This window comes from Homalodisca vitripennis, chromosome 7 (genome assembly GCF_021130785.1).
Source record: "Homalodisca vitripennis isolate AUS2020 chromosome 7, UT_GWSS_2.1, whole genome shotgun sequence".
In the NCBI taxonomy this organism is placed as follows: Eukaryota; Metazoa; Arthropoda; class Insecta; order Hemiptera; family Cicadellidae; genus Homalodisca; species Homalodisca vitripennis.
The window spans coordinates 67,385,922-67,402,083 of record NC_060213.1 but is presented as its reverse complement, the minus strand read 5'-3'; the positions used below and the strand labels follow the sequence as shown (position 1 = coordinate 67,402,083).

The 16,162-nt window shown below is 30.4% G+C and overlaps 1 protein-coding gene across 2 annotated transcripts in view; it reads right to left on the bottom strand.

The window, feature by feature from the left end:
• The window catches only part of LOC124365959 (diuretic hormone receptor-like), a 55,771-nt gene extending 40,170 nt beyond the window's left edge, over window positions 1-15,601 (bottom strand). Inside the window, exon 1 of one of the 2 annotated variants that reach the window (XM_046822110.1) lies at window positions 15,474-15,601. The gene's annotated coding sequence lies outside the window, so the exon portion shown is untranslated. The remainder of the gene's footprint in view (window positions 1-15,473) is intronic. The other variant, XM_046822111.1, reaches the window with a different exon arrangement.
• Window positions 15,602-16,162: the final 561 nt, after the last annotated feature.

The following is a 16,162-nucleotide window of genomic DNA, read 5'->3' as shown; positions in this document are numbered from 1 at the left end:
GAAATGTTTCCAATTGCACTATTTATTCCCTGATTATCGCGTTTTCGTAAACTTTCAGGATGCCTTCTTTAAATCCAAAATATCATGTGATCGAAATGGGCAAAAGAATACTTTCGAGGAAAACGTTATAGAAGAAGTTGAGGATAATATTGATGTCTTAGCAAGGACCATCGTAGCCAGAACGCGGATATAAAGATGTACAGCCCCAAGGTAACAGTACCGTCCATATCATGTGCAACATGTACTTTAATACCTTTTAATTATACCGTAAGGGAATATTTCTGCCCTTATATATTGAAAGAATGTTTTTAAATAAAATGTCATTGTCATATGAAATTAATTTAAGGAAACAATGTTTTTCAAACATCCATAACCTACATAACTGGTCACATTTTTAAAGATCCTCGCGCTAATTTGTGATCAGAAATTATTAGGCTCACCATCAATTTGATGTAAATTTGTAAAAGGATATTATAGATTGCAAAACTATAGGGCCTTACGAGTTACAAGAAAATAGTAATGTTGCATTTCTCTTACATTTTCTCGAAAATGAGTTTCAAAATCTTTTGGACGATGTCTGCCGGACATCGATGCCGGCAACACGGCAACATATGTGGTATCAGAGCTATCCTTGTCCAACTCATTACGCGAGGCCAGAGCGTGACTTATTTAATGCTATATACCCAAACAGGTGGATTGGGCGAGTAGCCTGTGGCCTCCCAGGTCCCTGTCTTAAATCCGCTGAATTTTCACGATTGGTGTCATCTAAACAGGAAAGTGTATGCTGAACATGCATACAATATTGAGAACTGCGGCAACGTATTTGCACGGCTGCTTAAGAATGCAATGCTCCCTGAAGTGCACGAAGAGTCAAGCGATCCTTTATAAGAAGATGCTACACCAGTATACGCACTGGTGGGCGATAGGTTTAAAATTTATTGAAATTACAGGCTAAATCAGTTAGTAGTAAAAACATATTTTGCCTTAGACTACGAGCTTAACTCAACTTTTTGAATAACAATTTTGTTGATTTTGTAATAAAATTTAATAATACTCTTATTTCTAAATTGGAAAATTGATATACCATTTTTTATCCCAACAACATGAACATATCCCTACACATATAAATTAACTATATTAAGAAAAGCTTCTTTGATTAGGGAATGAGGAACATAATGGCATATACGTATATTCATAAAGTAAGTAAATTTATAGAATTTAAGTTATCTGTTAAGTTAGCTATTACTTTTGCTTGAGCAGTAAATTCTCGAAAGCTATAAAACTTGAGTGCCCGACGTCGTGAGAAATCCCAGCTTTTAAGATTACTAAAGCCCGCAGACGTGTCACATTAGGAGATCCAGCTGATCCAGAGCTTAGCTTTGACGTTATTACAGTCTGTAAACCAAAACCAGTTTAAAATATTTCTGTAAACATAATTCGTATCGGGCATATTACGCTGGAATGACTAAGATATATTTAATTGTGAATTAGCACCTTACTTACTTATTATATGTTATTTCAATACCCATTGTTATACAAAATTATTGTTTTTTCGTGCAACTTTACCCCTTACAAGCCCAATATGTACAAGAACAAATAGGATTGTAAAAGCTGTTGGCATGTATGTAATTTAAAGGTTATCATATTTAAATTCAAAATAATGAAATTAATTTGAGTTTTGTGTAAATATAATTTTCTTTACTTTTCCTTATATAAATAACATGTACTAAAACCGGTATAGGGTCCATGAGTTGCTTTTCTCACTGTTATTACCTAAGGTTCTAAAAATTTTCTAGCTTAATTTTTAAATCAAAAAAGGGTTTCTATTTTTATTCTGAGTTTCCAAAAATGTGTTTATCAGTTAACATAGTCGGGGTGATATATATATATATATATATATATATATATATATATATATATATATATATATATATATATATATATATATATCCATACTATACAGAAAGCATAGGCATACTATACGAATTACATAGGCTACAAACATATAAACTAATTTTAAAATCATAAACGTGAATTTAATATCGTACATACTAAAATACTAAATATCATTTTAGCTAAGTTTTAATTTGGAATGAAAATAACATAACGAGATATAGGAGTATTCAATGGGTTGAGAAGTGTCGCTTCCCGATAGTAAAATAAAAATATGTATGGTTATAAAATATTAAGAGCGTCCCTTGTTTAGGCCGTAAAAACTTTATACACCGGACATTAATATTAACAATTTATTTTGACAGCTATTTGCAGAGAATATTTTAGTGTACACAATATTCACTGAAAATAGCTTTAAAATGTAGAGGTTTGCCGTACATAAGCATACAGCATTAGCTTTTTCATTGCATTCCTTTTCTATTAAATAACATATTAGTTCCTTTTCATGATTTCGTTAATATTTCACATCCATATATTACACGAGGGAACAATCTGATTTAAGAAAAAAATAAGAAGGGATATTCATATGGCGCAGCACCTGTTTGATAAATGGAGGTCTGTGAGAAAGCTTACCTTGTGTGAATCTCGTGTGGCAGAAGGACTCAATTCTACTTTTGGACAAATAAGCTCAATTATATAAGAGCCTTCTTGCTCCAATAGTCACATTTTTACATCAAGATTAGTCCATGTCTTTTATTGTTACATCAGGCTTTAAAAAACTGAAATAAAGAAGCGCCTATGTTCCAAATTTATGTAAAGGTTTTCGGTTTATTATTATTGTTCTTTACAATCTGACAAAGTTCTCACTTAACTGGAGATAAGTGAGAGTTTGATCGTTTATTTGGAAGGAAAACACAGAACCAATAAGACAAGCTCATGTAAATCTGGCTGTATCAGTTGTATGATTATTTAATGAATTAATTAACTAATAGAAATATCACCGTACTAAATTTGTTGTATCACATTGTAGACAAAGGAAAAAATACTTCCTCTATATATATATATATACATGTGTGTGTGTGTGTTTGTGTGTGTGTGTGAATATATATACGAGTATATGCTATAAATCTATCGTATTTATTGAACATGCACAAAAGGGTAATTTCTATTCATCTTAAAAATTATTATTTCCGATGAAGGTGTTGTAGCTTTTAGGGCATGGTTATGTCATACAGCCACGAAAAAGTAAAACAGGTTTCCTTATATATATGGGGGTGTTAGAGGTTACCTTAAATTTTGGATGGTAAATGTAAAACTTAGCATTAGAAACCCTCACTTGAATAATAGTATGTTTGCAAGTTACCTTGGGGACGGTGATGGTCATTGGAAAAAACTTAACATTATAAACTCTCACTTGTATTGTGGGATGTTTTCATGTTAACTTCGGGACGGTAATGGTTATTTGGAAAATCTAAACATTAGGAACACTTACTTGTATAGTCAGGTGTTCTCAGATTACCATAGGGTTTGTGATTATTAGTAGAAAACCCCTAGCATTAGAAACCCTTACTCGTATATTGAGATGTTACAAAAATATACACCACACACTATTCCTCAGAACATGACAAACACATTTCTGTATTACACTGTATCTCTTCAAAATGTATACTCTAGCGACTTATTCTCCAAAACTATATAAATCGAGACTGAGTTTTGAAAAAAGAATAGAACCAGAAGAAAGTGAAAGATTTTTAAAGTTGACGAAGACACACATTAGCAATATATTTAAAAACTATGTTTTAATACAATAATTGCTAAGTCTGTGATTGGTTCAGACTCATAAATATACATCTCAGGTTATAGTCCAGGATCCGAGATCCAAATTTATTTTATACGCACAAATCTGAAAATTTTAGTGAATATTGACTAATTTTTCTACTGACCAACATCAGTGCTATCTGATAATATCACACCTTACAAATACGAATTTAAGTGCTTCCTTTTTACCATCGCTATATTCAGAGCATCCCGAGAAAATTCCACGATTAAGGTTTTTTTATCAGCAAACATTCTAAGAAATAAATTGCTTTTCAGATGCGATACTTTTTTTGTACGCCGAAATTGGATTTAAAATTTAAAATTTTAACCCTTCCAATGCCCTCTCATTTCGACGTAAAGCCGTTCTAAGGAAAATATATGCAACGATTAGAATAAAAACTAAACTGTGTGGTCATACATTGCAAATTGGCCCTTAGCTATTAGTATATTAATATCAGATTCTCAATATGTACGTAGTTATAATAAAATTTTTCTATTAAGAATTTATTTTATTTATTTATCCGCGCACAGGCTAATGGCCCATGATGACGGGCAGAATGAGGCTTAAAAGGAGATCGGCTTCTCCTAAAAAAAAACAGTGAATTATTTAGGCCTAATAAACAATTATACAAGGAAATAACGAGTAAGAATTTTTACCCAAAATATTACGGTAAATACAAACATATTCTAGTGATAGCCATATTTATATATTATATATATATATATATATATTTATATATATTATATATTATAGCCAAAATTTCAAACACAAATGCCATCCATGCAATAAACCACGCTGTGGAATATGCAATATGATGCAATCTACAAACTGTTACAAAAGTTGCGTTACGCACAAAAAATATTCTATTGCAGAAGATATCACATGTAACAGTGAAAATGTAGTCTATAAATTATCCTGTCAACATTGCCCTAAAGACTACATTGGAGAAACATCTACGTCACTTAGGCTGAGGATGAACAATCATCGTGCCGATGTTCGACATCAAAATTTATTAGACCCGTATCTGCACACGCTGTCCAACACAACAAAACCTTTGAAAATTGTTTCTCTCTAATTGGCATCAAGAAGTTTCAAAATTATGACAATAAAGAATACACAAAATTATTACTAAGAAGATATGAACAAGCAAATATAATGGCTCTTCAATCAAAATCACCAGTTGGATTAAATTTGAGACACAGCTAATTTAAATTTATTATTCAAACTTTTTATCTATCTCTGTGTTTAGGAAAGGTTACATGTTTAATTTTCTTCTTTGATACCATATGTTTTGTTTTGTTGTTTCCAATGTTTTTATAACCTTCATTTTTATATTTGTTTATATTTTATTGTATACATGCTTTTGATAATGTTACTGAAAAGTAACGAAATATTAAGCTTTTCAAGTTGAAGAAACATGTTTTGTTTTCTTTTATACCTATATATATATATATATATATATATATATATATATATATATATATATATATATATATATATATATATCAATACAATCGAAATCGAAATACTACCATAAACGGAATCTTTATATGTATTATTCGTAAAGTTTGATGTTTTTTATGTTGATAAATTTATAGCTCAAGACAACCCGAAGTGTAGCCCGAAGTGTAGCACATTTAAGTGTCATAAACAAGAACTATTACCAAGAGAATACGTTACAGCCTACCCCATCCATCCTAAGCAGTAATAAACACACAGAGCCTGCTGATATAGATGCTAAAGGCGTTTATTGGCACGACTATTGCCTCACTCAGTCCGTTCCCTGTATGTCGTTAAGTATTTTAATTGTACTCTACGAGTATTATTGTTAAGGTTACATTTTATGAAAGTGTATTTTGCTCAAAATTGTAATGTTAGTATGGATTATTTCTGGTTTTTTTCAAATCAAAGTTACAATAAACCTTATTACGTTTACGTGTATCTGTTTTATTACCTGAGAGGTAGCGAAGCCCATCACTTGATGGCTTTATAACACTCATGTCTGTCAGCCTATTAAACATTCGAACTAAAAGTAGCAAAACTACAGAGATTGAGTATAACAGGTTCTGACTAACCAATTACTAAAATATTCGTCATGACCATTGTTTTTCTCTTCTTTGAATACATTTTATAAATTGCTTCTTGGCGCAAGTATTTAAGATGTTTTTAATTTACATTATGAAATAGAAATTATAAATAATTGTAAATAACCTTCGTTTTAACACAAAAATTGTTACATTATAGTTGTAAACAAAATTATTATTTATTACGATTATACTTTCAGAGTGAGTGGTTTTCAGTATAGCCGGCGAGTACAATTACGCTAAAATTGACTACCGCAAGTGAAGCTTTAAGTCAGTTCGTTATATCAGAGCAAATTATTTTTAACAGAATCTCGCTGTCGCTGCTACGGCACTTCGTTGAAGAGCGGCTCATTACTGCCTCATCATATCCCTGTCTTCCCAGTTGTCAATGTCGGCGATGGGGTGCTTCAATTCAAAAGCTTGGAAGCTAAAATTTTAGGTATATTTATAGTTCACAGGGAAATCCAGGGAAATCTTTAAATATTATTCATTTCTATTATGTTTGTATCAAAGTTATTCAATTTTATATCTCGTGGTTCATTTATCTATTACTTATAATATTTTGACAAGCTGAAAGTAGATACTCGGGGTCCGTATCCTGGAAAAATGCTTCGTAACCACAACGTAAATTATTCAGTTGATAATATATTTTATCATTGTACCTTTAAGCAAAATGAGTCAGCCAAGGTGTCCTAAACATGCATTAGAAGAAAATTAGATCTTTAAAAAAAAAACGAAATGCAACCCTAAAATAACATACCGGGAGTATATGCAAAATATTGTCAAAAAATTTAAATAACATTGTGTGCTATTACTGAAGGTCTCAGATCAAAATGTAAAAATTCCAAAGTTAAAACTTTTGATACATTATATTTAGTCTTTAGTCACCTAAAAAATATTTTTTTAATGGAGAAACGAATTCCAAATTGGGATTTGACAAAAACTTAATGTACTATAGAAATTACAAAAAGTAACTAATCAGCATTTAATTCCCTTTAATTTGATACGTAAAATGAAAATATTTGCGAAATATACCTATCTCTAACAAATATAAAAAAGTTTAAATGGACATCACTTTCATGATGGTGCATCATAGTAGCCTACGTAGTTTTTAAACTCCTCCAAAAAATACTTTTTAAATTTTAATCCTGTATCTACGTCTATTCTTTTTTGAGAGTTTAAAGAAAATTACTACAGCTGTCATTATTTCTGTATTTTATTGTGTCTAATTTTCAAACGTCTCAAATTAATTTTATTCTTTTTAAGATATATGACTTTAAAATATTTCACGAAATATTTTTAATTGTACATAAAACATAAAAATCTTAAAATTCAATCGGTTATAATGTTACATAGGCTGACTTTAAATAAACCTACTAATGTACATAGTAATTGATTTTACCATTAAAAATAAAAATTATATGTCTCTCCTTAATAATGAAAACAGTTTTATGGCGCTTAAACACAATTCGTTTGAAATGCTTTACCAATAGCAACAACACAGAACATATTTATGGAGTTTACTGTCTATTCTAAAAACATCGTGCACAGACACTTATTGTTATTAGGTAAAATTACAAAATAAATTAATGTGACACGTATTTTTAAATGAAAGTATTCATTCCAAGTTAAGTATTTGTAAGGTTTGTTATACTAACTGTACAGTAAAACAGTACTCACTTATGTAATTACTGTTAAAGAAAAATCTGTTATATAGCTTTAGAAAACAGGCTGTCATAAACCATGTTACAGTTGGCCATAACTACCAAAGTAAAATTTAAAACCGTATGATAAGCGAGGAAACCACTAAAGGGAAGAACTGTCCATAAAACTGACCGTAAATTCCTTAACATCGTTTGCAGTTTTTGCAATAAAGGCTCAGCGATTATATTTGCGTTTTTTTATTAAATACAGAGTTATAGATGTATACACTTTACGGTACATCTTATACCTATCCATTGTACTGTTTAGTAAAATACAGATTATTTGTTTCTGAAAAATATTTACTATACTCATGTACTTTACAAGGACACCTTGGCTGACTCATTTGCTTAAAGGTACAATGATAAAATATATTATCAACTATTTTATAGGATACGGACCCCGAGTATCTACTTTCAGCTTGTCAAAATATTATAAGTACGAGATAGGTAGTATAATACCACGAGATATACAATTGATTAACTTTGATATAAACATAATAGAAATGAATAATATTTAAAGATTTCCCTGGATTTCCTTGTTAACTATAAATACACCTAAAATTTTAGCTTCCAAGCTTTTGAATTGAAGCACCCTATCGCCGACATTGACAACTGGAAAGACAGGGATATGATGAGGCAGTAATGAGCCGCTCTTCAACGAAGTGCCGTAGCAGCGACAGCGAGATTCTGTTAAAAATAATTTGCTCTGATATAACGAACTGACTTAAAGCTTCACTTGCGGTAGTCAATTTTAGCGTAATTGTACCGCCGGCTATACGTACGTTTGTTTATATTTTTGTCACCTTACTACATTATGATACATTTTGACTAATAATCTCAAGTTTCGTATCCCCACACATGTATTTGGGTGTGTATGTTCATTTCAGGAAATTTCAGTGTATTCAGCGTCAAGAATATACGGGGAGTCCTAAAATATATTAATATAAGTTAAAGCTCACAGATGTAGGATGTATACTATATACAAAAATAAATTTAAATACACAAATAAATTTGAAAATACCATTAAAATGAAAGTAGTGTAAAGGGTTTTCTTTGTGGAGGGGACGTTTATCTCAAAAAGCTGTTATAAAATATGTCAAATGTAGCTGTAGTAACTAACTGTTATTACTATAGTCATATCACTGTATAGTACTCCTATAATTTATTTAATAGTTTTATTTCATTTTCCACAAATCAGTACTATAAAACTATGTATGTTGAGTCTGAACTATGATTGGAAAACGCTCACCTATCGATGGTGATAGGAAAAGGCACAATTTTGAAGTTTTGAGCTCATTAAAAGAAAAATACTGACTAATTAATTGTACCATACTGCATGTGCGTGCTGGGGACTAATACAATATATTTCGTAGTTGATCATCGCCCCTATTATGGTTCTCGTACATTCTGATTGATTTTGAAATTCAACCAAATAGTTTTTAATACAATTTTGACTTGATGGTTTGTGTACTATATCTTTACTGTTACAATTAATGCATTAATCGATTTTGCAATTAGACACTGGTGCTTAATTGTATTAACTTTACGTTAATAATTTTTCTATAATTGCTGACTATACTATTTTTGGAATTTTTAGTATACATTACCCTGTACGTATGACAACTAACGCGCATTTCCAACTGACTGAGTGGTTGTGCAAACTACGGTTAGACTTTTATACCAAATGAAATATGAGAATTTAAAGAAACATATTCTACTCATATCCTTCATATGGCTGGTTTTGTCGCAACTTACGGAGTTTACGAGAATTTTTATGCATTCGGTGCATGGCAAGTGATATGGCGGCAGTAAAATAAAACTGTGCGTATAAAATAGTACTTTATGGTGCGAGTTCTTTTATTCATTTTTTCGGTTCGCAACAACTTCACAGGTCTTTTGTAGGGAATTAACGTATTTAGCTTAGTATGTAGCTACAGCTTGATACAGTAACGAGGTACATTTTGGTTAAACATTTAAGACACGACCAAGAACCGTACATTATAGATTGTTTTGTTGAATGTATTATATAATAGGAAATAAATATAGTTCATACAATAAAACTGGATATTTATTGCCCATCGATTGTTTTTTATATATGAAATTTGGACAAAACAGTATTTTCACTTCAAAAACTAGTAATATTATCTAATAAAATGTTACAGTGCCATAATCCTACACGTTGGTGTCTCAACACGTCAAAATGTAAAGATTTCTATTTATATAGTAAATCGGTAGATATGTTAAACTTTAAATATAAATTTCGTGGTCAGAAACGTCTGAAACAAGTTTCAACGCACATTGTGGGTTACATTTCTTAAATTGAATGAATACGATAATACTATGTTGGAAATCGATAACTTGCAATGGATAATTTTATATTGTTCTCTGAAACATTCTCTGTATACGAAAGGTGTATACGAAAGGTCTCTCACTCGAACATTTATCACTAATTCCCAAACTTCACGATAACTCAAAAAGATGAAATATGGCACTCGTTTTTAAAATTTCCTCTAGATATTATAAATTTTGAAACACGTTTCTAATGACTTAAATATAAAAGAAAAAAGTATTTTCTTGGAGATCACCTAACCATACGGGTTGCAACAGCATCGTAATCCCTATAAGATATTTATTTTGGTTACTATAATTTTCCGATACCCTAGGTATATACAATTGAACATTAAAAGACATATTTCGTGACTTAAATGTAAAATAATTCATGAAGATCAACTGCTCTTAGGGGTTCAGTAAGGTTAAAACCCTATAAGGACTTATTTTTTTTTTAATTTTCCACAGTCATCGAAAGATGAAACGTTTTACCTATTTGTTCTGTACTTTCAACAAAGTACCTTACACCGAAATTAGAAATCAATGGCTATAAGTAGTCATTCTTTGACTGAATTAAACTCTTCAGACCTATATACGTAAATACTTTCATGTTAGGGGCAATAATGCAAAAGTAAGTATCTTACAAAACAATCTTAGGGAGAAAGTAAAATAAAATGGCTGCAAATATTCGCTTTTCGACCAAAGAAGCTTTTGAGAACTATATATATGTAGATATGTATACACACACACACACACACACACACACACACACACACACACACACACACACACACACACACACACACACACACACACACACACACACACACACACACACACACACACACACACACACACACACACACACACACACACACACACACACACACACACACACACACACACACACACACACACACACACACATATATATATATATATATGTATATATAAAATATATATAGATACCTATATGTGTATATATAGTTATCTATATATATTTTTTCAAACCATTCTATCAAGTCAAGTACTTCTATATGACCTAAAGAAAAGCTTTTTGACCAAAAACACGTTTCAGACCTATATTAAGTATATTTTTCCTGATTGGGGGGACATAACAAGGCCTTCTGCAGAACTGAACATACCTCAAATCGGTAGTAAAATTTTTAATGGCCAAAAAAAGATATTTTTCAACCGAAGTAGACTTTTAGATCTATATTTGAATATATTTTCTTAAACAGAGCAACAATGCAAATGCTACATTAGCATCAAAAATGCCTTATACCAGAAGTAGATAAGACTGGCTTAAGGAGACGCTTTTTGACTAAAGAAGACTTCTAAGGATATGTGTATATATACTTTCTGCTACTGTGTATGACATACAATTGTTCGAACCAGAAACACTGAAATAATACGTAATGAATGCAGTTTTTTTTATTTAAATATTATAGAATTTTGCAAACAAATGTTCATATTCCCTTGTTATTTGTAATAACTCTTTACTCTCAGACCTCACAGCCCTAAACCTTTGCTCATTAACCTCAGGACCATTATTCTGAAACGAGTCAAGTGATTAAAATATCTCTATAGACCTTCACTTATTTTCAGGAGGGTCTTTAAATTTATGATATAAGTTAAATAGTAAATTTTGCTATATTGTACAGTTACAAAACTATTGTATATTTTCACAGAAATTTCAATTTTACTGTCTAAATATTTTCTTAATTTCTTAATCTGTGCGCAACTACTTGTTCAAGAAAAGATTGAAGTAAGAACTGCTCTTGCTCTCAAAAGCTTTCTCTACTTTTTGAAGAAAATAAATGCAAATAAAATTGAAACAGTGATTACATTAATTAAACATATGGTTTATTATACAAAAAATTTAAACAGGCCTTTTCAATTAATAGTATTTGTTTTCCATAATGCAATTTTAGAGACCTGTATGGATTTTCCGCAGCTTCATATACCAAAGAAGTTGTTAGCCCGAAGGGACTTTTAAAAATGGCTATAGACCTGGAACTATAAGAATGGCGATGCAAAATATCAGTAAATTGGCTAAAGTATCGTAACAAAGAAACTCACACTTGTATTTATACTAATAATTCAGCACAACTATTTTCAATTATTTTGCTGGTTTATCGTGGAGTGCTTAATTAAATCTTAAACGTCCATATTTGAAGTATTTTCAGATAGAAAATATAATGTACCAACGATTAGGATTTGTGTCTTTGTTTCTTTTAACACTTCAAACTTACAGTAAACTATTACAAGGTAAGTTAAAATTTAAAGTTTGTTTTAGATTTTACTCTTATTTAACTAGTATTTTGCTACAGTATCGTTAATATAATATAAAATCTATATTCACACTAATTTTTATCCTCGTAAGACCGTCATCCCGACTTGCTAGAATACTGAAAACTACTAATAATATACTTATGTAAAAAATTCTTGACCTTATTCCTAGCTAAGACTGGAAAAAATAAGCAATTTACAATTCTTGTAAACGAAAAAACTATTGAATGCACTCATTGCGTGTCATGTTACGAGGAAGTATCTTATCGAATTTTCAAATTCTCCTTAATACTGAATATTGTCTAAACTTCTTCTACCTATTTCATAAACTAGTTAAGTGGAAAAAGATAGAAATAACATGTAAATCATTGTATTATTTCAATTCTTTCATTCTGATATTTTGGAAATGGTTAGTGTCTGGATCCCGTTCTTCTTTTTTACTATTATAAAGAATTGTTCTCAGTAAAAGCATATTGATTTCCGAATATGTATAATGGAAAGTTGAAATAAATCTTTCTGTTTACCACTACACAGAATGTAAATATAAATTATGTTTTATAAATATTATTTTGTCAAGTAACGTCAGATGAGTGCGTACAAAATTTAAATAGTACTATTCACAATGTTCAAAATAAAAATTTTTTCTTAGAAGCTTGAATCGTGGGAGCAAAAATAAAGTTCAGTTCACTGAATATACATTGCAAATAAACGAAATTTCCATCACTAAGAGTGAAAAATACTTTTACTAGTCAGTTATGCATATACCACAGTTGTTATATAGTTTAGGCATTATTAATTTGAATTAAATTGACACTACACGAGAAAGCGGTAAGAATTTTCGGAACTAAACATGTAATATATTATGCTAAATTAGTTTACATCTCATTATTTTGGAACTTTTTATGTATTTTAATAAAAATTGGCACACATTATTATGTCGTTTATACGCGTATTTAAAACGTTTATCATAATTTAAAGCAGCATACAATAAAATAAATGTCAACCTTGAAATATTAAAATTTCTTTTCCGTATAGAGTTTATTTAGGGTAGAGTAGGAGTACATAGAGAGTTCGTTATAAATAACAACTGGAAGTTATGTTTTGTTGATGGGTTTATCTTAAATGAATTTTGCTTGGCTATTAAATGGAACGTTAGTTTAAGATGGTTATTGAGTCAGAATATGAAATAAATCACGTATTATTATGTATTGGAAGTCTCAGAATGTGGGGATCCACAATTTTAGATAACGTTAGGATCAGGACTTACTAGATTCGTAAAATGATAGAGTGCTGCGGTTTTCTGATAGCCATATATTATCACCTAAGCTAAAATATGTAATATGTCGTGAATTAGCTAGGTATGAAAACTTCCAAAAGCCAGGATAATCCATTTGTGTGATAAATGTTTATTTTATGCCTTTTTTCGGTTCAGTTTAATTTATTTAAATACAAACTGAAAATACGAACTGAACGTTTAAATGAATTTACAACAAAAGTTGTTGGACATGTGTAAAACATATGAGAAAAACTGCTAGACTTTTTCATAATAAATAATTATTTTTCGTATTTATTTGTTTGAAAGACGTCACAGATTTGCAGATTACCACTCACTTTCAATGTACATTGTTAAATATAACGTACATCAATTTAAAGCAACAAACAGCTTCTATAATGCATACAAACTGCTTAATAATAATTCTCAAAATGGAAGCTACACTTTCCTTTTCAGATACAAAATATGGTTGCTAAAAAACTTCGAAACGACTAAAACGGATTGAAGGTCTTTGGTTTGTCTGACTTGAGTGAGATAATTAGTTTGTGAAACTTCTGGACTTTGCAGTGTTGACAGGATATTACCGACCATTCATTTAAGTTTAAACAGGTTTTAGAAATATTTACGAGATGAATTTATACAGTTTATTCACCAAAGTTACTAATCCTTGGTTTAAATATTTTATTTTTTAAAGAACATTAAAATTTATTCTAATTCATAGTTTTTAAAATATATTAATCAATATTAGGGCGATATGAGGTGAATAATAAGATGAATGTTTCTATAAATTCAAAAACGACTGAGGGGATTTTTATAAGAACGTTTTAAAAGAACGATATAAATAATAAGTTTACAGGCAAAAAAGATGTATTTTAATTTAAAGATTGTTGTAAATTATTTTGCTTGATTACCCAATATTTCCATTGTTTCCCATTTAGCGGTTATTTATATTTGTCTGTAGTGATACTTCCTAAATAAACGTATAAAATTTCAACAGGAGAGAGGACAGTGCGATTTATTGTTGACAGCAGCATTTGTTCTTGGACTTGTTTCTCTTGCATTAAGTTCCCTTTTACTATATTTGCTTCCAGATCCGCTGCAATAAAAGTTTTTTGTATTTTAGTTTCAAAATATTAAATTTGTATGTGTTTTAAAAATTTCTAATTATTTCTAAAGTTTTTAAAATAACAGTAGAAAGCCTGAATGTTCTTTGTATATTCGTTCACGTTACAAATTTATTTTACTCTTTCAATACAATAAATTGTTTAGATTGAGAGTTAATTTATAATTTTATGTTTGGCAAAAATACAATATATGAATGTTAAATCGATATGGTAGTGACAGTGACAAAGCTACATATTTTATACAGTATTTCATAATATTGAATTAAAGTTTCCTATACTTTAAATTTAAACGAGCATATTATTCTTGATATTAACCTTTTTGGTATTTTAAGATTTGAACTCTTTATTTCCATGCTTCAAGAATACTTACATCAAAGTTGTAAACATATGAAATATTTTTAAACCAATTTTTAAATGAACTAGCTAATGTTTAATAGTTATTTTTTGACATAGAGTTCTCGCAATAAAGCCAAAATAATATTGCACTACTGTACACTACTCTTATAATGTATAAGTTGATGATTTTTAACAACCGTTATATCAGTTATTACGTAGAAATAAGTCTAGGACATTCTGCAAAACAAACCGTATAATAGTATCACAATAACTATGTGTATTTTCTAAACTTCACCTACAAAATTAAACTGCAATTTATGCTAATAATCTTAATAATTTGGTACAGTATTTATTTTTAGTGAACAATCTGCGAAATGGTTAGCAACAGGTGGCCTCGGTGTTGGCGTCACTAAATGATTCAGTTACTTGTTGCTGAGGATTATTTTACTTTCGAGCATTAATTTACAATACATTGATTACATTAATGCAACGACAATAAATTGTGCTTTTTTATACATTCCAATGAATATTGAAGAATACATACTTGTAGAATTCATTATTTAAAACTTCTAAATGCGTAATTAGTATTGTGTGTAATAACTATTACAAGAATGAACTTACTTATTCAAATTTCTTCCAATTATTGGAGTAAATATTTGATTTTTTCAAAGGTGCACACTCCTATTGTACACAGGGAGTTACTGTCGAAAGCACGAATTACGCGGGGCTGTGTACTCTCTCACGCACAGACACAGACTGAGCCGGGAGTGGTGCGCTGGAGTGTCGTGCGCATGCGCCGGTCACGTGACCACCGCACCGCACTGCCCCCGTGCTTTATGGTGTATTAGATTGTCTATTTGTGGTGGATTAAATGGGGAATAACTGTCTCCGTTTTATGTGTATTGTTGTGTTAGTCCTGTTCAATTTAACTATTATGGGTGTTTGTAATAGCGCACCAAGTACTAACTTTATAAATGTTATCCTTTTATTAGTAATTGGAAAGATTTAATGATTACACAGCAAATGCTTCGTATCCAACTGTGTGATGATATAGTTGCCATAAATCATACCATCTCAAATATATGACACCCTCTTTCTGAAATGAAAGAAAATTGTAAGAGCTTTGGTTTCGTTTGCCAAGACAACGAGAGATTTTCTTATCTACAACTATATTCTAAATTAGGTTTGGTAATCCTTGTTAGATTGCTTCGTTCAGTTCAATTTCTTTCATTGAGATTTCTGGTTGGCTTTTCTGCGAAATTAAAGCAATGTACCCTTTCTAGATTTTACCCAAGAAACGGCGCCCACTA